This window comes from Artemia franciscana, unplaced genomic scaffold, assembly GCF_032884065.1.
Source record: "Artemia franciscana unplaced genomic scaffold, ASM3288406v1 Scaffold_2367, whole genome shotgun sequence".
Taxonomy (NCBI): Eukaryota; Metazoa; Arthropoda; class Branchiopoda; order Anostraca; family Artemiidae; genus Artemia; species Artemia franciscana.
In genome coordinates this window covers 2993-26758 of record NW_027063268.1, presented here as the reverse complement: position 1 = coordinate 26758, position 23766 = coordinate 2993, and the positions used below count along the sequence as shown (strand labels likewise).

At 32.8% G+C, this 23766-nt stretch overlaps 1 long non-coding RNA gene across 3 annotated transcripts; it reads left to right on the top strand.

Annotated features, from left to right (window-relative positions):
- The first annotated feature begins 9917 nt into the window (after positions 1 to 9917).
- LOC136042890 (uncharacterized) lies at positions 9918 to 22761 on the top strand. Of its 3 annotated transcripts, none has more exons than XR_010621477.1 (4): positions 9918 to 10085; positions 15070 to 15184; positions 19001 to 19125; positions 22611 to 22761. It is a non-coding gene; the product is annotated as an uncharacterized LOC136042890 (long non-coding RNA). The 3 variants fall into 3 exon arrangements; XR_010621478.1 differs by having other exon boundaries at positions 9918 to 10103; positions 19011 to 19125; XR_010621476.1 differs by having other exon boundaries at positions 9918 to 10103.
- Positions 22762 to 23766: the final 1005 nt, after the last annotated feature.

The following is a 23766-nucleotide window of genomic DNA, read 5'->3' as shown; positions in this document are numbered from 1 at the left end:
AATTAGAAGAAACCGTGACAACGTGTAATCTCATTGAAGACTCAGAAATTTTAGGAGGTATATGATTAAGGAAAGAGAGGGAATTAAAGGAAATATATTGGCATTATCGTGGATTTTGAAGGGTTTACAATCGTGTCTTATTCCAAGGCATCGTAAAATTTCTTTAGAAGGTTTTATCTGCCGTGAAATCATCAAACAATTTCTATACATCGGGAAATTCCTTATCGATACTGTTGATTATAACTGAAAAAGGAAGAAGACCTCGGAGAGTACCCTGGGATGCTCCAGTGGAGACAGGCAGGGAAATAGAATGATGAATCTTGTGCTAAATAACTTGTGATCCATTTGATTTGAAAGATAAACCCCAACTCCCCCAGGGGGAGGCCACCATCGAGAGATCTTGAAAAGGGGATCCTTTTGAGGAATATTTAAAGGAGATTTTCATGTTTGGACCCCTTCAAATCTACTGCGATTCTAATTTGCCCTTTTTCATTCTTTTTTTTAATAGCTATGATTTTAGAAAATTCTGATTCTAATTAATTTTAAGAAGTTATTAATACCTATTTACCTATTTTTGGGGTTATTAATATTCGAAGTTTTTTTGCCATAAATAACCTCCTATTTGAGATTTATTTGGTCCTTTTTGAATTTGCCAGCCTAATCTGTTTTAATTTTCATGACATGCTATGTCCCGTACATGTGTATATATGTTTTTTATTGTTTTTATTTAACTGCTACTTTTTTTGCTAAAATTAAAAAAAATGTATGTTTAAACCATTATTATGGTTTTAACCTTTTTAAACTTTACTATTTTCTGTTTTGACCCCAAAATACGAGTTAGGCTCAGCTAGGCTTTTGATAGTTATTCAAAAAATGATAGACCTTATCTAGATGATATTTCCATTTATTAAAAAGTTTCTGTTTTAAAAAAAACAATAAAAAACATAAAAAATATTAAATTTTTTTTAAATAAAAATAATTTTTTTTAATAAAAAAAACAAGTTTTTTTAAATGGAAGTAAGGAGCAACATTAAAGCTGAAAACGAACAAAAATTACTCTGTATATGAAAGGGGCTTTTCCTCCTCAACGCCCCACTCTTTACGCTAAAGTTTGACTCTTTCTCATAACTCTACATTTTAAAACAATAAAAAACTTTAGCGTAAAGAGCGGGGCGTTGAGAACGAAAAGCCCCTTTCATACACGGAGTAATTTCTGTTCGTTTTAAGTTTTAATGTCGCTCCTTACTTTCATTTAAAAAACTTGTTTTTTTTTATTTAATTTTTGAACGTTTTTGAATCAATGCATGTTTTGATTTTGGCTTTCCGCAGAGGAATAATTAAAACAAAATTTGTATATTTATTTTTTTTTTCGCTAAATGGCTTTCTTATAATTTTGATCGAATGATTTTGAGAAAAAAAGAGCTGGGGAGGAAGCCTAGTTGCCCTCCGATTTACGGTTAATTAAAAAGGCAACTAGAACTTTTAATTTTTTGCGAATCTTTTTATAAGTAAAAGATATAGGTAACATAAATTAGCTTACGTAAAGAACTTTTGTATTCTCATGTTTTTATTACATATACAAGGGGGTCCGCCCCCTCGTCAGTACCTCGCTCTTTACACTAAAGCTTAAATTTTGTCCCAATTCATTAAGAATGACCCCTGAATCACAAAAGCCGCAGAATAAATAGTTGAAATTACTAAAAATACTTTAGCGTAAAGAGCGAGGTATTAGGAGGAGGTGAGCCCCTCATGTGGGTAATAATTTCTGTTCGTTTTAAGTTTTAATACTGCTGCTTACTTCCAGCTAAAAAAAAACTTTTTTCATATTTAATTTTTTATTGTTTTTTTTTAAGTAATGCTAGTAAATCCTGCGCTCCCTTCATGGAAATTTTCTTCCCCCATGACAAATTCCTCGATGGAAAGTTCTACCAGCATATCTCCCTCTTCTCAACCCCTGCCTCCAACCAAAAAATCCTCCTGAAAACATCTGTACACTTCCCAATAACCATTACTATATGCAAACACTGGTCAAAGTTTTGAACTTGTAACCCCTCCCACGGGGACTGCGGGGGATTAGGTCGTCCCCAAAGACATAGTTATAAGGTTTTTCGACTACGCTGAATAAAATGGCTATCTCAGAATTTTGATCCGTTGACTTTGGGAAAATAATTAGCGTGGGAGGGGGCCTAGGTGCCCTCCAACTTTTTTGGTCACTTAAAAAGGGCACTAGAACTTTTCATTTCTGTTAGAATGAGCCCTCTCGTCTCGATCCCCTCAACATTCTAGGACAACTGGGTCGATAAGATCACCCCTGGGGAAAAAACAACAAATAAACAAACAAATAAACACGCATCCGTGATCTGCCTTCTGGCAAAAAATATAAAATTCCACATTTTTGTAGATAGGACCTTGAAACTTCTACAGTAGGGTTCTCTGATACGCTGAATCTGATGGTGTGATTTTCGTTAAGATTCTATAACTTTTAGGGGATGTTTCCCCCTATTTTCTAAAATAACGCAAATTTTCTCAGGCTCGTAACTTTTGATGGGTAAGACTAAACTTGATGACACTTATATATTTAAATCAGTATTAAAATCGATTCATTTGATGTAGCTATTGGTACCAAAATTTCATTTTTTAGAGTTTTGGTTACTATTGAGCCGGGTCGCTCCTTACTACAGTTCGTTACCACGAACTGTTAGATAACTACTAAGTACCGTATTTATTTATATATGTGTTGGTATGAGTAATCAAAACCGAGATTTGAACACTGGAAAATTTATTAAGTAATTTTCCTAGGAATTGAGATGACAGAGTTACCAAAGATCATCCTTTTGGGCCTACCATCCAGGGCCGACCAAGCAGCTAGTCGTCCTTAAATTGGCCGGGAGGCTATAAAGAAAAATATTGTGAAAATTATAAGTCTTATGGCTACGACACCCAAGAAGTGAAATTAGGTCAAAACCAATTGAAACAATATTTTCTTCATGATATGCAGAATAATTGCTGCTGAAACAATTTTGTATGCAGGCCACAATGCTTTATTCCCAACCCCCTCCACTAATGTGCGATATTTTCCAGGTATTCTTGCAATGCGTCTCTTGTTTGAACCTGTTTACCTGCAAATTGAATCAACTGACGATAAAGCTATTAACCTAAGTTGGAAAAAATCCCATATAACAAAAACTGTAAAAAACAAATTCAAAAAATTTTTTTTCGCAGTTTTAGGATTACAACTGGGTTATAAAAAAATTGTTACTTCAATTATGAGTGAGCCAAAAGAGAACAACCCTGAAAAATACAATTTTTCGAAAAGCAGTTTCTCCAGGATAACAAGAGCCAAGAGGCATTTTCCCCTCCAACTCCCCCCACTGTCACTAGATCCGATCAGGATTTAAAGTAGGAGTTCTTAGACACAAGATCCTTCTAAATATCAAATTTCATTAAGATCCAATAACCTGTTCATAAGTTAGAAATACCTCATTTTTTCTAATTTTTCCAAATTAACCGTCCTTCCACTCCCCCTCGTCCCAGATGGTCAAGTCGGGGAAGTATCTATTTCTAATAGTGATAGGGACACAAATTTTTTTCAGGAGCTTAAGCAAAGGGATAGGTGCTTTAGGATACTATTGTTTATATGGATATCCCATTTTAAATAGAAGAAACCGTGACAACGAGTAATCTCATTGAGGACCCAGAAATTTCAGGAGGTATATGATAAAGGAAAAGAGAGGGAATTAAAGGAAATATATAAATACCATCGAGATATCTTTAAAGGGGGATCCTTTTGTGGAATATTTAAAGGAAATTTTCAGGTTTGAACCCCTTCAAATCCACTGTGACTCTAATTTGCCATTTTTCATTCTTTTTTATAATGGCTATGATTTTAGAAAATTCTGATTCTAATTAATTTTAAGAAGTTATTAATACCTATTTACCTATTTTTGGGGGTTATAAATATTCGAAGTTTTTTTGCCATAAATAACCTCCTATTTGAGCTTTATTTGGCCCTTTTTGAATTTGCCAGGCTAATCTGTTTTAATTTTCATGACATGCTATGTCCCGAACATGTGTATTTATGTTTTTTAATTTTTTATTTAACTGTTACTTTTTTTTGCTAAAATAAAAAAAGTGAATGTTTAAACCATTATTATGGTTTTAACCTTTTTAAACTTTTCTATTTTCTGTTTTGACCCCAAAATACGAGTTAGGCTCAGCCAGGCTTTTGATAGTTATTTAAAAAATGATAGACCTTATCTAGATGATATTTGCATTTATTAAAAAGTTTCTTTTTTGCAATGAAAAATTTTGAATGTTTAAAAACAAGACCTATAAGTTACAGTACTATGCCTCAACTAATCGATTACCTATGACTGCGCAGACACATCCTGTGAACGCAAAAAGTTAGTCCTAGTTTTCTCCTTTAAATTTCTTTCAATAAAACGAAATTCTTTTAATATGTGCATTATTTTTCTGACTGAAAACAAAGGGCAAATTCGCACCAACTATTTCACTGGCAATTTTATATTTTATTCTAATGGATATTTTGGGCTTTCCTCCATTAGGCATAAAAATGAAAAAAACATGAAAAAAATTAGTTTAATTCAACGATAAAAGGTTAAAGATCATTCCTGATTCTATCGGTATTTTCCCCTCGTCTACAAACTGTCTGTGTAAGCCCTTAAACGCTTTTACTTTCAATTCAAGCTATAATTACATGTAATATCTATTTTTACAGATAATCAACCCTCTGCTAACGTTTCTCTTAAATAAGAAAACTTCTAAATTGTGATTGATTCTCTTAGTTGCAAGTGCGTGTACCTGTTACACCAAAACTAATAGCCTCCCCCTATTGCCTAGTTCAAATGGAAATAGTGGAACTTCTTTTGAGAGAAAATATGGGAAGGGGCGGGGGGTTAAACTGTAGTGGATCTGCATGCAAAATGTTTTACCTACTATTGTTTTGCGCATTATGAAGTAAGAATTCTTTCATTAGCATTAACCTAACTTCAGAGCTTGGGTGTAGTGGCTATAAGATACAAGTACGCATTGTTTATATGGATATCCCATTTTAAATTAGAAGAAATTGATACAACAATTTGTTTCAAGGTGACGCAGAAATTTCAGGAGGTATATGATTAAAGAAAAGAGAGGAAGGAAAAAATATAAATTTCATTTAAGTTTTATTTTACCTATCAAAGGCTATGAGCCTGCTAAGATTTGCCAGATTTTCGAAAAAAGGGAATAAAATATCATTAAAAATCACATCATAAGATTCAGCGTATCAAAGAACCATATTATTCAGGTTTCAAGCTCATATCTGCAAAAATGCGGAATTTTGTATTTTTTTTTTTGCCAGAAGAAAGGTCATGGATGTGTGTTTATTTGTTTCCTTTTGTTCTTATTTTATTTTGTTTTTCCCACGAGTACTCGTATCGACCAATTGGTCTTGGAAAATCATGAGATGGCTTATTTGAACGGAAATTAAAAGTTCAAGTTTCGTTTTTAAGTGACCAAAAGAATTGTAGGGCAAGTAGGCCCCCTGCCCCGCACCCATTTTCCCAAATATCCCGATTAAAATTTTTAGATAGTCGTTTTGTTCATTATAGTCGAAAAGCTCAATAGCTATGACTTTGGATACAAAAATATGCCTTTTAGTCGAATGATGTGTTTGAAATCAGTATAGAGCCTCCTTTCTTTTTATTTGTTTTTTTTTTGTCGAAAAACTAGGTAGATCTCAGCAACCTTATAACTTTTGATGTACAACCTTGAATTATTTGGCTTTACATATTTTGAATGAATATAGAAAGCCAGTTCTTTGATGAAACGTTGTTATTGTTTTTATTCATTTAGATTTCGGCTACGATTAGTGTACTAGTTACTAGTGTACCAGATATTAGTGTACTTATTTTTTTTTATATAACAAACTATTCGAGTAACTTCTATTTTTGGATTTTCTAAAGGGCTGAATATTTCTATTTGAAACTGTATCTTCAAGGATACCACTGCATTAATTCTAAGTAACTAAAAAATTGAGCACAGTCAACCACGGCTTTTCGAATTATTTGTTTGTATGGATTTAATACTTTGATCATTGGTTTACATGGATTTAATTACAAATTTTACAAAATTATTTTATGTTTTCAGAGGTGTCAAAACCAGAACCCCCCCCCCCTGGACGCAGCTAAGATTTGATTATATCATAGATACACATTCCTATCTTTAATTGCAACAAGTCTGAACTCATTTGTATTTAAGTAATTCATTTTTCTTAAAAAGCTAAAATATTAAACAGACTGTAAAGGAGAGAAATACATGAATATTCCCTTCCATCTTTCTTAGCTAGTTAGATTCCATTATCTCAAGGGGAAATGATGTGGAAGGGAATTGAGTGATGTAAAAAGTAGTTTGTTTTATTTATATTTAGAATAAAGCTTTGAGTACACCCTATGGCGGTACACTGTTTTATAGAAGGGTAAACACGAGTGTGAATTTTGAAAATTGATTCTGCCGAAATATTATCTTGCCTCCTACTTAATATTGATATAATATTATACGCTGATCTAATTTACTTTTGAATTACTTGCGTGAAAAATTAAGGGAAAAATAAGAAAATAATTAGAGTGTAACCTCCATATAACTGAGCCACCTTATCCTTCCTGGAACTCAACTCACTTTGAATTGAACCCCTAAAAAGAACTCTCATTTTACCCAACTTCTGTGCAATTCAGCCCTCATTTAAATCTGTCTTTTTGATGAACATATTTTGACTCAACCCCCATGCAACTTAATTCCTGGTAACACCGCCTTTTTTAAATCAACCACTGTTTTACCTACCCCTATTTGGATTAGCTTCTGTTCCTTCCAATGAGAATAGGGACCTGGTGTATTTGGGACCTGGGCATTAAAATTTCCATAATTTCAAATGAATGAGACAGAAAGATAGTTATAAAAAATCATAATAATTTGACAATGATTAAAAATCATTTCTTTTGAGTCAACTTTTATCGCTTCAGATAAAACGGTTGAATTACATTTTCTAAGCTATGTTGTTGGTTTAAGGAGGGCTAAGTTGGAAAAAAAAGTTTCTTTCTGTAATTTTGGCAAACATGAAATGCACCCTAAGGATGTTGTCATTTCGAAAAAAAAACGTAGAAAAATATACCATCCAGGACCAAACAAAAGCAAACTTTATATTTTTTTCCCGTGGAGTTTTAATCCAGATTTACCGGCATTATTTTAAAAACAATGAGAAATTAATTTAAATAATTTTTTCAACTGAAAGTAAAGCAACATTAAAATTCTAGATGAACGTATATAATTCCGTTTAGAAGGGGTTCCTTCCTCCTCAATGCCTTTATCTTTATGCTGAAATTTGAACGTTTGTCCGAATTTTTATGGCATTTTGTATTAACCAAGTGACATATAGCAATCGCAAATTCTGTCTGTCGGTCTGTCCGGGTTTTGCTACTTTAGGCACTTCCAGGTAAGCTAGGACGGTGAAATTTGGCAGGCGTATCAGGGACGGGACCAGCTTAAATTAGAAATAGTAGTTCATTATCCGGTGGATAACAAATTATCCATCGGGATGAAACTTGGTGGGAAAAATAAGCACAAGTCCTAGATTCGGGATTGACATAATCGGAACGGATCTGCTCTGTTTGGGGGAGTTGGGGGGGGGGGGGGAGGAGGGTTAATTATAGAAAATTAGAAAAAATTAGGTATTTTTAACTTACGAAAGAGTGAATGTATCTTAATGAAATTTAATTTTTAGAAGTACCTCGAAACATGGATCTCTTATTTTAAATCCCGACCGGATCCAGTGTCATTAAGGGGGGGGGGGGATATTCGAAAACGCTTAAAGCGGAGAGATCAGGATGAAATTTGGCGGAAAGAATAAGCACAAGTCCAAGATAGGTGACTGACATAACCGGACCGGATCCGCTCTCTTTGGTGGAGTTGGGGGTGGGAGTAAATTGGAAGAATTAGAAGAAATGAGGTATTTTTATCTTACGAACGGTTGACCAGATCTTAATGAAATTTGATATCTAGAAGGATCTTGTGCTTTAAAACTCTCATTTTAAATTCCGACCAAATCCAGCACCATTGAAGGGAGTCGGAAGGGGAAGCTGGAATTCTTGGAAAACGTGAAAATCGAGGTATCTTACGAATGGGTGATCGGATCTTAATGAAACTTGATATACAGAAGAATATTATGTCTCAGATGCTCCATGTTCAATTAGAATCAGATCCGAGGACATAGAGGGTTGGAGGGGGGAAACAGAAATCTTGGAAACCGGAAATCTCAGAAAACGCTTAGAGTGGGGTGATCGGAATAAAGCTTAATGGGAAGAATAAGCAAAAGTTGTAGATACGATATTGACATAATTGGTACGGATCCATTTTCTTTGGGAGAGCTGGGGGTTGTTAATTTGGAAAAATTAGAAAAATTGAGGTATTTTTAACTTGGGAACGGGTGACCGGATTTTAATGAATTTTGATATTTAGAAGGAATTTATGTCTCAGAGCTCTTATTTCAAATCCCGACCAGACTTAATGACATTGGGGGGAGTTGGAGAGGGAAACTGTAAATCTTGGAAAACGCTTATAAATGTCGTAGATACGTGATTGACGTAACCGAACTGGGTCCGTTCTCTTTGGGAAAGTTAGGTGGTGGGGTTCAGTGCTTTGGCGAGTTTGGTGCTTCTGGACGTGCTAGGACGATGAAAATTGGTAGGTGTGTCAGGGAGCTGTATAGATTGACTTCATAATCGTTATTCTAGATTCGACCCTCTGGGGACTGAAGGAAGTGGAAAAATTAGAAAAAAATAAGGTAAATTTAGCTTACGAGAGGGTGATCCAATCTTAATGAATTTTGATATTTTGAAGGACCTCGTGATTCAGAGCTCTTATTTTAAATCACGATCGGCATTAAGCTTCTGATTTTCCTTTTAAAGCAAACAGGAAGGGTGTGCGAAAGCACAGGATGGCTGGCCCCCAACCCCCCAGTGCACTTCCTGGCTGAAGGGCCAAGAAACGGAGATCAGCACCGCCGGTAGGGACTGTAAAGTCTAATGCCGTATCCTTCACATTTTATCGCCGTCCTAGTCGAGTCGGTTGGTGCGCTGGATTTGGGATCCTTTGTCTGAAAGGACGCGGGTTCGAATCCCAGTGTACCCAATTGTTCAGTTTGGGACGGGAGTCAGTGGTGTGACTCCGTAAGCTTAGCCAGAGTCGACCCAGCTTTAAATGGGTACCTGGAGAAATCTGGAGAAGGTAAACAGGAAGGGTGTGCGAAAGCACAGGATGGTTGGCCCCCAACCCCCCATTGCACTTCCTGGCTGAAGGGCCAAGAAACGGAGATCAGCACCGCCGGTAGGGACTATAAAGTCTAATGCCGTATCCTTTTTTTTTTATTAATTCTTTGAATTTTGCTAGAGCTCATACCATATGAGCTCTTGGCTCTTCTGACCTCGTGACAAGTGCCATATGAGTTCTTAGCTCTTGTTTCAAGATTGATTCTTGAAAGAAAGGGGCAGTTTTATTAGAATATTCAGCTTTTCTAAAAGAGATAAAATTTTAACGTGAAAAGAAATGGTACTGAGCAGGGGGGGGGGGGGGTAACTCCCTCGTATGTGGAATAATTTCGGTTCGTTTTGAGTTTTAATGCTGCTCCTTACTTTCAGTTGAAAAAAACCTGTTTTTTCATTAAACTAGATATTGAATCCTATTTTGATGAAATATAAAATATGTAGAGCAATGCTGGGGGAAGGGGGAGGAGCTAATTCATTGAGCACACTTTACTATGACTGTACTTTAGGTGAGCCCCCACTATGCTGTAAATGTCCATTGATATATATTTTGTGAACCAGTAAGACAGGACTGTTTACAACATTTTTGTGTTTTTCCAGTCATGGAGAAGGGTCGCACCGTACATTGAAAAGAATTTAAATTTCAAAGAAGAAGAACAGCGTCTTTTGAAAAAGTCGGAAATGGAATAACAGTGATGATAGCAGCATCTTATAGGAGAGAAGAAGAGACTCACCAAAACCCACTGTAATGACATTGCCGATGTAGAATATGAGGTAGCTGACACAAGTCGGGTAGATAATTTTTTTTTTTTATAACTTAGGATTATTAGGCGTCTTCGACATAAACGGGGTATGATCTTTTTTGGTAACTTGATTAAAAGCCGAAAGTTAGATGTTCTCGGCTGGTGATTTCTCTTGTTTTTAATTTACCATATTATTTTGCGTACCATCTGGTAACGCATTAGTGACTCCTTATGCATAAGGGAGTGAAAATGACTGCAGAGACTAGTATCTGAACTAATGCATTCCAATTCACAGTGCAAAACACTTTTGGGAGATGGAGATTTGAGGTGAATGGAAATTAAATTCAGCCAGATATAAATTTCTTTTTATTAATTTTCTATTAGAGCTCATTAAAGTGATAAACTAGCTCATTAAAGTGGATTTGAGGTTCCCGAATCTCCTCAGGCGTGTAAGAAGAAGGATTATTTCCTTCAGCATATCAGCAGTGAATCCTTCCCATAGTTTTTAGGAGTGAGGGAGACGGGACGAAGCTTCGCTTTTTTTCTTAGCTTCCCGATTCTTCTTCAAATCTTTAATGGAGAAATAATGGGAACGAAAACGGAAATTGTATTAGCTGGTGTTTAATTGGATAAATCTAACAAGTCGTCCAGTAGGCCTATCAACTCCCATAGACAGGTCTCAAGTCACCTTTTACAAAGAAGTTTTCTAATTGTGTTAGTGAGATTTATAGTCCTGAAGACTGCATAATCCTTTCAGCGTCTTCGTCTAATTAATAATAATGGACGAAAAGATTTGACTCTCTTTGCCCCTGGAGTCGCTTAAGCTCCAAGTCTTTTGGTTTTCGTTGCTTGAGATTTGTATTGCTGGGGATTTGGCGTTGAATCTCAGCTTCATCTTAGTAGACTAATAAGTTTACTAAAGTAGCCATTGATGTGAATGCTCTTCGGCCCGTAGTAACTTAAAAAAAGATTTAAAAGTAATAGTGCTAAATAAATACTCATTTTAACAAAATCTAGTAGGAGTAATTGTTTACCACAACAGTCTCAAATTTTATCTTTCAGAACAAATTATTTGGGAGTTGCAGATACCCTCGTATATACTGGTTAGTGACCAGAAAATAGTCAGTAACTGAATTGGTAGCCTTTGATTTTGTCCTATTTTGGTAACTTGATAGATGAACATCAAGAAAAAAAGAAAGATCAGAAGATCCACATGGAAAGCTAACTAGTCAGATTCTCTTGATATTACCCATGTGCTTCTAGAAGATGATGACACTACAGGCGCTTGTTGACATCTGTCCTCACTTTACATTTTTGTGAAATCGGTGTGAATATCGAGTATGGCGTTGATTTTGTCATTTATATAAAAAACAATAACTGGATCATGTCTCCATTGACCTTTTCTTTGTATCAGGAAGGTTCTGAAAGATCCTTTTTTTACGCAAAAAAGTCCCTAAACTTCCTATTATTGACTCCTTTAACCTTTGGAAGCCCTGTAATATAGTTGGAGGCTTTCTACAATAGGAGCGGGGAACCTGTTATGGTTATTGACAGTAATTTTGGGTAGTTCAAGGTAGATTGAAATGAAGATGGTCCTGTTTCTTGCCTCACAAGCTCTTATCCTCAGAAAATCCATATTCTGATCTTCTATTAAAAAAACTCAGGACATTAATTTTATAATAAAATTGGTTTAAAATTTAAGAATTTTTCTTTGCATACCGTATTCCGTTAGTTTCATCAATATCTAATTCCAAAAAAAACTTGAATTTCTTCCTAGGTAGTATTTTAGCGGATTGATTGATTTCTTTATCACTAGAGGAGTTATTGATGTTTTTCTTTTCCTGGAAAATAATGATTTTTTTAACATTTAACTTTTTGTAGATAACAGTATTTTTGAATCACGATTTTGTAAATGAAATTATCGGACTTTAAACTACGTAACAAAAAGCTGAGGGGAGATAATACTTAAAAAAGTGTAAATAAACTTGAATAAAGGTGTACCCCCTAGTTTTTGGTATTTGAAATATTTACAAATAAAATTCTCCAATAGAAAGAGAAAGTAATTTTATATGGCAAGTGAAACAAAACTCAACAAAATTCTAAATGGCAAAGATTTCTGGATAGGGTACCAATCCATTTAATCTATTATATATTTAATTAGTATGCATTATTATGTGTTTATCATTCATTTTGTCCAAAAACCAGAGTAAAAGAAAATCAAACCTAAACCGAATATACGGAAAGATTTATGCAATATCTTAAGCCTGTGATCAAGCTACAGAAGAAGTGGAGATAGGAACATAGATATGCTTCAAAATGGATAGTTTAGTCTCTGATCTTTTTCCAGTAGGCTTCATTTAACAGCCTAAGATTAACAGTCCTGAACCAGACTTTACAACCGGGGTGGTTTTGTAAATATCATATGTTTTGACATAATGACTGAGTGGAAAAAAATTATCCAGAGCATTTGAACTTGGTCAGTGACTGACTGAAGACTGAAAAAGGACGAACTATTTTCCCTAACCTGGTCTCTTATTCATTCTAAAAATAACCTAGATAATTTCTTAAATTTCACAAAAAAAAGATATTTCAGCCACACATGCAGTAAACGTCATCAGTAGTATTATTACTGCTATTACTTACTACTTCAATCAGTATTACTATTAACGGCGGTCACTCCGTATGTTCCCGGAATATTTAGTATTTTTCTGAAATTTGTTACTCTGTTAAGAGTATTTATCCCTATTAGAACTTTTTACTTATCAAGAAAAAAAAAATTATTGATTCAATCGAATTTGGAATGACCATACTGAAAAAATCAAACAAAGCAAGAGCCAGTGCCATCTACGAATATAGAAACTACGAATAACGTTATATCTACGAATACGATTATAGAGGGAAGGAAATATAGGAGGTAAATGAAGAATTAAACGTTAAACTGGAGAGTTTGAAGTTCTACAATGTAGAAAATAGGTGGAATCATTTTATTTTATCCAAAAGGCTCAAGAGAGTTAAGGTTAAGATAGCCAAAAGATCAAATAACTAGACTTGTAGGGGCGGCAAAACTCCTCACATCTTTGGAAAAAGATTCTGAAGATAATCAACTGATTCTGGGTGTTTTTGGAACGGTTGAGGTTAATTAGTTAAAACTATTTGAAATATTGAAGGACATGCCAAACTAAATCAAAAGATGCTACGTGTACCCAGCTTATCAAAAAGGTGTGTGTAATCTGTCATGAACCGCTGATAGTATTAAGTTCGAACCATCGAGTCATGTTGAGGGGGATGGTAAAAGTGGGCTGGAGGGCAACAAGACCCTTTCTTATTCCTTTTTTAGCAGTCCTCCTTTATAACTTCGTATTAAGATTTGAAACAACTATCTTGTTCAAAATAGTCAAAAAGTCCAATAACTTTGCCACTGGTAATGGCATAACCCCCTCAAAGTCCCTGGGATAGGTCTCAAAAATGGCTGAGTGTATGATATCCTATTTGTAACAATTTTTATTCGTTTTACGTTCAACTTGAATAATTACTTATTTTTTACTCGTTTTAAAATCTATTTATTCTTTTATATTCAATTTTTATCAATTTACTAATACTAAAAAAAAACTATTTCAAACGTCAAGTGGTTACTAAGTCTAAGAAGCTTTGCTTGTAGATTAGTACCTATATCTCTCTGTTTGCTGTTATTGTTTACTTAATTTCGGTTCGTTTTGGTTTTAATTTGTTCTTTAATAGTAGTTTCCGGTTGTTCTGAGTTTGAATTGTTATAAAAAGTTTTCTCTAATGGGTTTCTCTAATGGTAAGTTTTAGTTTAATAGGGCTTTTTTCTTTTCTTTGAAAAAATAATTTTCGGAAAGTCGTTTTCTCAATTAATAGGAAAAATAATAGGTGATTATAGAGGCATTAATAGGTGATTATTGAGGCATTAACTTAGTTATTCTAGGAAATAACCTGCTTAGTATGATGATACTTTTTTTTTTAATTTGAGATGCTGGAGATCATGTTTTAAGAGAAGAACAGTTTGGTTTTAGGTTTGGAGTTGATATATGTTAAATTTTGATTATCCAATTTGTCTTTCAGATGCTTTCTTTATTTTTTTTTATTGAATTTATGAATCAAAGGTATGTGTCAACCTTAAATAAATGTTGATGGCTGATTTGAAAACCTTTGAGTAAATTTTGATCACGTTAGAGCGAATTTAAGAGTGTCGTGGCCTTGATCGTTAAAAGTCAAAATCCCATAAATTATTTAGTATTTTATAATTTCAAGGTAAACTGGGCTCCTCATTCTTGCACTCCTTTTCATGGTCAGCCTAATGCAGTGAGTCTTAGTACACTCATTTTGACCAATGTGATGCTAGAATTTCCAATCTTTTTCAATTTTCAATGTAAAAATAAGTTTCTAATAGAAGATTACAAGGCAGACAAAAGTCTTGTACGGTTTCAAAAACAATTCGAGTATATTTTCTGAAATCTTGTAATATGGCTGAAAATTAATTCGGGACAGCGTCTGCATCCTGACTCGGTTCCAAGAACAGACTCACTTTAAAATAAAGCAAAGCTCAAGCTGCCGCTAATCCCTTTCCAGTTTAAAATTCATAGGAGATTGAAGATGCTGGATAAATTTCCAAGACGTCTGCTAACATTAATTAAAACATGCAGAATAATTTTAATTGAAACTGACATTGCAATGGGAAATGGGCCGATTGAAACTCGAATTCTCGAAAGTTTCATCGTTTCTGGCAGAAGCTTTCCTTCTGTTCAAAATGGATTTAGTAAAGAACAAATCTGGCCCATAATGGCCCGGATTCTGAAAATTAGTATTTTTTGAAAAAAATTATAATTTTTGCTGATTTAGAAATGGTAACTGTGTTTTGGCTAGTTGTAGTAGTAAAATATTATTTTGAGGAGTAAATTAATATAAAGTTTATAAAAAGTTAGCTGTCGTCCGAATTAAATCTAAAAATAAACTTATGTGTTATGTTATAATAATAAAAATTTTGTATTTAGTAGGTAAAAGAAAGACAATGGAGAAAAGTTTAAAGACAGTCAAATTTCGAGTCGCCTTTGGAATTTCATCTTTAGAAATGTTGATGCCAATTTTAGAAATTTCATAGAGAAGGTTCAGGTAATAAGTGTAGAGTATCTTCACTTTGGTGTCGATAACATCGCATTACAGAACTGACTCAAACGGTTTTGAGTGTTAAGCCCTTGCACGCAGGTTATTATAATGTCAGAATTACAGTAGGTTTTTATTTTTATAGTTTATTTATTGTGATGATTGCAAAACTGGACTGTATCAAAGGTGATCACTCAAAAATATTTAAGATTAACAAAAGCTTATCTATTGTGCTGGAAGTGGACTGGAGGAGGGAAGGGGGGTTGAAATAATTTCAAATACGTTTGTTTCTGTTATAAGGGTGTGCTTAACAGGGGCTTATTCGATTTAAAGTAGAAAGTTATAATGTCTTTTTAAAAACTGAATGGGATTGGAGGTTAGCAGCCAACTCTGATATATATATACACTTTTTTTTTGCAATTGTGCGTGGAAACTAAACTTTATAAGTTCTGTTATGTATGAATTTCTTCAGTAGAAAACTTCTTTCCTTACAAAGTTTAAGGGGTTGGTAGCCCAACCCTTGCTTATGATAATATCTTCTCATATAAAGATATAATTGACTGTTTTCTTCATTTCTGTTCGTTACAAATTTCATTGTTTCTCTCATAGTAACCTTTGCTATTCTTAATTTGACTTACTTTTAATTTTTTTTTATATATTTAACCATAATGGGCTAGTTAATCTACGTCTGAAGGTTGATTCGCTATACGTCTAAATTTCTGTATGTTTTAAGTTTTCTATTACTCCTTACCTTTTTTTGAACTCTATTTTATTAATTATATAATAAATATATAATAGAACTCTTTATTAATACTCTCGAAGAAAGTTGATAGTTTCATAAGCTTAAATTTTTTTTTCGATCGTCTTTACTCGCCTTAAAAAACAAGACAAATGAGACAAATCAGAATATACAAAACGTATGGTAATCAAAATAGTTATATGCGTTATTTGGGCTGCCTCTATCAACATTAGGGTAATATTTGTAGACATGAGTATATAATCAATCAGAGGTAATATACTCCGAGTTTGCTTGTGGACGATTTTGTTTTTAATTCTGCGGAAGGCGCAGAAAGCCTTCATTCAACTGGAGGTCCCAGGGCCTTCTTTATTTCCGGTACCAAGACGGCTTAAGTGATTTGTGTCTACTTGAGAAGAAGGCTTAGTCACTGATTTTCATTGGTTAGTCCCAATTACTTTTCCTGATGCCATTAAAATTCTACTGATTTAATTTATACGAAACTTGCAGCTTGGAATTTTACAATGCTAATAAACTTCTATAATTTCAAGTTTTTGGTTAACAAATTCGCACGTTTTCAGCCTGACTTTATAGACGTCTTAGAAACTCATATTCCTGGGGTAGACGGATGAAATTAAGGTTTTTTTTTTTATTTTGGCTTGGATGATAAATGCATAGGCAGGGAGTAGGACTCGATGACGAAAATCAAACTGCCAAGTCTTGCTCAAGTCGGAAAGGGGTTAATAAAAGAATTCTAGTATTATATGTTTCTGTAGAAATGACTTATGGAGATAGTAGTGACTCAAATGAAGTTTACTTACAGCTGCTTGGATAAATAAACAGAATTCAGGGTAGAAATATTCTGTTTTTATTAGGAGATTTTCGAAATGGGAATATATTATAGCTTTGGTAAAGTTGGCTTCGGAAAGGTAATTAGAAACGATATAAGACCGCTGGAGTTTTGCGGTTATAACGGTCTGCTTAAAAGTAGTACAGTGTTTGTTCGTAAAATGACACTAAAAGTAACATGGTAATCCCATTATATTAAGGCAGCCAACCTTTTTAATTTTCTTACTGTCATCTTAGATTGGGAGAATCAGTACAAGAAAGAATGTATAGGGGTGCTGTTTTTATATGAAAAGTAAAAATCATCTTGCCATACTGTCTGGGGTTAACCTAAAGCTGAAATATGGAAAGGGTGATCACCTTCGAGGAAGTTATGACATTGATAAACTCCAGGATTAGAATTTAAGAGAAACTCTTTAGGGAGAGTCAAATATCAAACTGGAGGGTTTGAAATTCTAGAGTGTACAAGATAAGTGGAATAATTTGGGGGAAAATGTTGACGAAGCTGCTGATTGTTTCTTAGCAAGGATGGTTGGAAATGCAGCTAGGATTAATAGTGTAGTCGCCTGTGTTTAGTAGGAAAGAAGAAGGTTTTACAAAAATTATTTGAGTGATAGATTATATGCAAATAAAAGGGAATGTAAGGAAAGTGAAGAGAGCTTGAAAATATAAACTAAGGAGGAATGGAGGCCTTTGATAAAATTACGGAAGTTGGGGAAGATTCAGCCTGAATTGATAACACTGCACATTATTATACTGAGCCATAAATATGTAATTAGCCGCAATAAGTATAATTTTACAGTATGAAATAAAATTGACAGGGAACTGTCAGTCTGGACATGTCCCAATTAGAGATTGAAACGGGGATTCATTTAGTGACAAAGAAAGAGTTAAAGAGAAATATTCAGTACAGTATCAGAATGCTAAACCTGATAAATTACTGTACATTAAAGTGATTAGTGCTATGTACGAGAATAACATTTCTGCGGTTCAGGCAGTAAATGAGGTCAACACCTGCTTTCGTATTTCGTATATAACTTGACCATAAATGGGTCTGGGGCACTAAAAAAAAAGGCCACAGAGGAATCAACCCTAGTTAAAGCATACTTCTTACCACGATAACTAGTACAAGGGAAGTTTGGAGAAACTGATATAGGAGTAACACAATAAGGTATGACCAAGTTGAAAGAAACGAAACAAAATACGGACCAGCGCCATCTGTTTATATATGAATTAAGAGGGGAGGGAGAGTTGATATATGTTGAATTTTGATTATCCAATTTGTCTTTCAGATGCATCCTTTATTTTTTTTTTTGAATTTATGAATCAAAGGTATGAGTCAACCTTAAATAAATGTTGATGGCTGATTTGAAAACCTTTGAGTAAATCTTGATCACGTTTGAGCGAATTTAAGAGTGTCGTGGGCTTGATCGTTAAAAGTCAAAGTCCCATAAATAATTTGGTATTTTATAATGTCAAGGTAAACTGGGCCCCTCATTCTTGCACTTCTCTTCATGGTCAGCCCTAATGCAGTGAGTCTTAGTACACTCATTTTGACCAATGTGATGCTAGAATTTCCAGTCTTTTTCAATTTTCAATGTAAAAACAAGTTTCTAATAGAAGTTTACAAGGCAGACAAAATACTTGTACGGTTTCCAATACAATTCGAGTCGATTTTCTGAAATTTTGTAATATGGCTGAGAATTTAACTCGGGACAGCGCCTACATCCTGGCTCGGTTCCAGGAACAGACTCACTTTAAAATAAAGCAAAGCTCAAGCTGCCGCTAATCCCTTTCCACTTTAAAATTCATAGGAGATTGAAGATGCTGGATAAATTTTCAAGACGTCTGCTAACATTAATTAAAACATGCAGAGTAATTTTTAATTGAAACAGACATTGCAATGGGAAATGGGCCAATTTAAACTCGAATTCTGGAAAGTTTAATCGTTTCTGGCTGAAACTTTCCTTCTGTTCAAAATGGATTTTATGGTAGAAACAACAGGTGTTACTTAATAAAGAACAAATCTGGCCCATAATGGCCCGGATTCTGAAAATTAGTATTTTTTGAAAAAAATTATAATTTTTGCTGATTTAGAAATGGTAACTATGTTTTGGCTAGTTGCAGTAGAAAAATATTATTTTGAGGAGTAAATTAATATAAAGTTTATAAAATAGTTAGCTGTCATCTGAACTAAATCTAAAAATAAGCTTATGCGTTATATTATAGTAATAAAAATTTAGTATTTTGTAGGCATGGGAAAGACAATGGAGAAAAGTTTAAAGACAGTCAAATTTCGAGTCGCCTTTGGAATTTCATCTCGAGAAATGTTGATGCCAATTTTGAAAATTTCATAGAGAAGATTCAGGTAATAAGTTTAGAGAATCTTCACTTTGGTTTCGATAACATCGCATTACAGAACTGACTCAAACGGTTTCGAGTGTTAAGCCCTTGCACGCAGGTTATTATGATGTCAGAATGACAGTAGGTTTTTATTTTTATAGTTTATTTATTGTGATGATTGCAAAACTGGACTATATAAAAGGTGATCAGTCAAAATTATTTAAGACTAACAAAAGCTTATCTATTGCGCTGGAAGTGGCCTGGAGGAGGGAAGGGGGGTTTAAATAATTTAGATACGTTTGTTTTTGTTATAAGGGTGTGCTTAACAGGGGCTTATTCGATTTAAAGTAGAAAGTAATAATGTCTTTTTAAAAACTGAATGGGATTGGAGGTTAACGAGCCAACTCTGATATATATATATATATATATATATATATATATATATATATATATATATATATATATATATATATATATATATATATATATATATATATATATATATATATATATATATATATATATATATATATATATATATATATATATATATATATATATATATATATATATATATATATATATATATATATATATATATATATATATATATATATATATACTTTTTTTTTTTGCAATTGTGCGTGGAAACTAAACTTTATAAGTTCTGTTATGTATGAATTTCTTCAGTAGAAAACTCCGTTCCTTACAAAGTTTAATCGGTTGGTAGCCCAACCCTTGCTTATGATAATATCTTCTCATATAAAGATATAATTGACTGTTTTCTTCATTTCTGTTCGTTACAAATTTCAGTGTTTCTCTCATAGTAACCTTTGCTATTCTTAATTTGACTTACTTTTAATTTTTTTTATTTATTTAACCATAATGGGCTAGTTAATCTACGTCTGAAGGTTGATTCGCTACACGTCTAAATTTCTGTATGTTTTAAGTTTTGTATTACTCCTTACCTTTTTTTGAACTCTATTTTATTAATTATATAATAAATATATAATAGAACTCTTTATTAATACTCTCGAAAAAAGTTGATTGTTTCATAAGCTTAAATTCTTTATTCGATCGTCTTTACTCGCCTTAAAAAACAAGACAAATGAGATAAATCAGAATATACAAAATGTATGGTAATCAAAATAGTTATATGCGTTATTTGGGCTGCCTCTATCAACATTAGGGTAATATTTGTAGGCATGAGTATATAATCAATCAGAGGTAATATACTCCGAGTTTGCTTGTGGAAGATTTTGTTGTTAATTTTGCGGAAGGCGCAGAAAGCCTTCATTCAACTGGAGGTCCCAGGGACTTCTTTATTTCCGCTACCAAGCCGGCTTAAGTGATTTGTGTCTACTTGAGAAGAAGGCTTAGTCACTGATTTCTATTGGTTAGTCCCAATTACTTTTCCTGATGCCATTAAAATTCTACTGATTTAAATTATATGAAACTTGCAGCTTGGAATTTTACAATGCTAATAAACTTCTATAATTTCAAGTTTTTGGTTAACAAATTCACACATTTTCAGCCTGACTTTATAGACGTCATAGAAACTCATATTTCTGGGGTAGACGGATGAAATTAAGTTTTTTTTTTTATTTTGGCATGGATGATAAATGCATAGGCAGGGAGTAGGACTCGATGATGAAAATCAAGCTGCCAAGTCTTGCTCAAGTCGGAAAGGGGTTAATAAAAAAACTTCTAGTACTATATGTTCCTTTAGAAATGACTTATGGAGATAGTAGTGACTCAAATGAAGTTTAGTTATAGTTGCTTGGATAAATAAACAGAATCCAGGGTAGAAATATTCTGTTTTTATTAGGAGATTTTCGAAATGGGAATATATTATAGCTTTGGTAAATTTGGCGTCGAAAAGGAAATCAGAAACGATATAAGACCGCTGGAGTTTTGCGGTTATAACGGTCTTCTTAAAAGTAGTACAGTGTTTGTTCGTAAAATGACACTAAAAGTATCATGATAATCCTAATATAGTAAGGCAGCCAACCTTTTTAATTTTCTTATTGTTATCTGTAGATTGGGAGAATCAGTACAAGAAAGAATGTATAGGGGCGCTGTTTTTATATGAAAAGTAAAAATCATCTTGCAATAGTGTCTGGGGTAAATCTAAAGCTGAAATATGGAAAGGGTGATCACCTTCGAGGAAGTTATGACATTGCTAGACTCCAGGATGAGAATTTAAGAGAATCTCTTTAGGGAGAATCAAATATCAAACTGGAGGGTTTGAAATTCTAGAGTGTACAAGATAAGTTGAATAATTTGAGGAAAAATATTGGTGAAGCTGCTGATTGTTTCTTAGCAAGGATGGTTGAAATGCAGCTAGGATTAATGGTATAGTCGCCTGTGTTTAGTAGGAAAGAAGAAGGTTTTACAAAAATTATTTGAGTGATAGATTATATGAAAATAAAGGGAATGTAAGGAAAGTGAAGAGAGCTTGAAAATATAAACTAAGGAGGAATGGAGGCCTTTGATAAAATTATTGAAGTTGTGGAAGATTCAGCCTGAATTGATAACTGCATATTATTATACTGAGCCATACATATGTAATTAGCCGCAATAAGTATAATTTTACAGTATGTAATAAAACTGACAGGGAACCGTCAGTCTGGACATGTCCCATTTAAAGATTGAATCGGGTCTTCATTTTGTGACAAAGAAAGAGTTAAAGAGAAATATTCAGTACAGTATCAGAATGCTAAACCTGATAAATTACTGTACATTAAAGTGATTAGTGCTATATACGAGAATAACATTTCTGCTATATACGAGAATAATATATATATATATATATATATATATATATATATATATATATATATATATATATATATATATATATATATATATATATATATATATATATATATATATATATATATATATATATATATATATATATATATATATATATATATATATATATATATATATATATATATATATATATATATATATATATATATATATATATATATATATATATATATATATATATATATATATATATATATATATATATATATATATATATATATATATATATATATATATATATATATATATATATATATATATATATATATATATATATATATATATATATATATATATATATATATATATATATATATATATATATATATATATATATATATATATATATATATATATATATATATATATATATATATATATATATATATATATATATATATATATATATATATATATATATATATATATATATATATATATATATATATATATATATATATATATATATATATATATATATATATATATATATATATATATATATATATATATATATATATATATATATATATATATATATATATATATATATATATATATATATATATATATATATATATATATATATATATATATATATATATATATATATATATATATATATATATATATATATATATATATATATATATATAAATGTTTCTTTGTTAGCCAATCATTAAAGAGCATCGCGACAGTCGACCTCTAGTGGACAAACTGGTGGAAGCTGGCAATGTTGTGATGACATGGTCCGGGCTGAAAGAAGTGATGCCCTTCGCCGTCGGTCAAATGTCACTCCGCTTAAGAGATCCTCCTGACATGGAAACTGTAAGTAAATTGATTGCTTACTAATTATTAGGTATTCATACGTCAAATTTTAAAATGTCTTAAGGTTGTATCTGACAATTTTAACTTATAAAGTAAAAGTCAAAAACTGGTTTTTCAAAAACTGGGCTCATTTTAACGAAAATTAAAAGTTCTAGTGACCTTTTTAAGTGACCCGTAAAATTAGAGGGTAACCAGGACCCCTCCCACGCCAATTGTTTTCCCAAAGTCAGCAGATAAAAATTTTGAGATTGTTATTATGTTGAAAACTGAAAACTGAATGAAAAGTTGAAAACTGAATAAATACGTATTTTAGGACGACTTAATCCCCCTCAGTCTCCGGGGGAAGGGCTGCAAGTTTGAACTTTGCCCATTGTTTGCACATAGTTTTGGTTATAGACGAAGTATACTGACTTTTTCAGGGGTTATTTTTTCTGGTTGTGGGGGGGGGGGTGGAGGTAACATGAGAAGATCTTTCCATTGATGAATTTTTCATTGGGGAATAAAATTTTCATGAAGTGGGGGGGGGGACGCTTGATTTTCCAGCATTATTTAAAAATCAATGAGAAATTAAAAAAAAAAAAAGCTTTTTCAACTGAAAGTAAGGATTACATTAAAACTAGGCCCCCTCCTAAGCTCATTTTTTCCCCAAAGTCACAGGATAAAATTTTAAAACAGCCGTTTTGTTCAGCACAGTCGAAAAATCTAGTAAATATGTATTAACCGTAAATATCTATATGTAAATACGTATTAACCCCCACAATTCCTGGCGGAAGGGCTGTAAAAAAACTTTGTCCATTGGTTACATATAGTATTGGTTATTTTGAAGTATACTGAAGTTTTCAGGGGGATAAACAACAAAGAGAGATTAAATTCAAAAAAAAACAAAAAACCTCAAATGAGACTGCGGCCAGTAGAGAGAAAAGAGATGAACGACTAAAATAACGCGGATATTTCGGTTGTATCTAAACTAGGCGTCCTCAGCACAAGATAAAAAGAATTA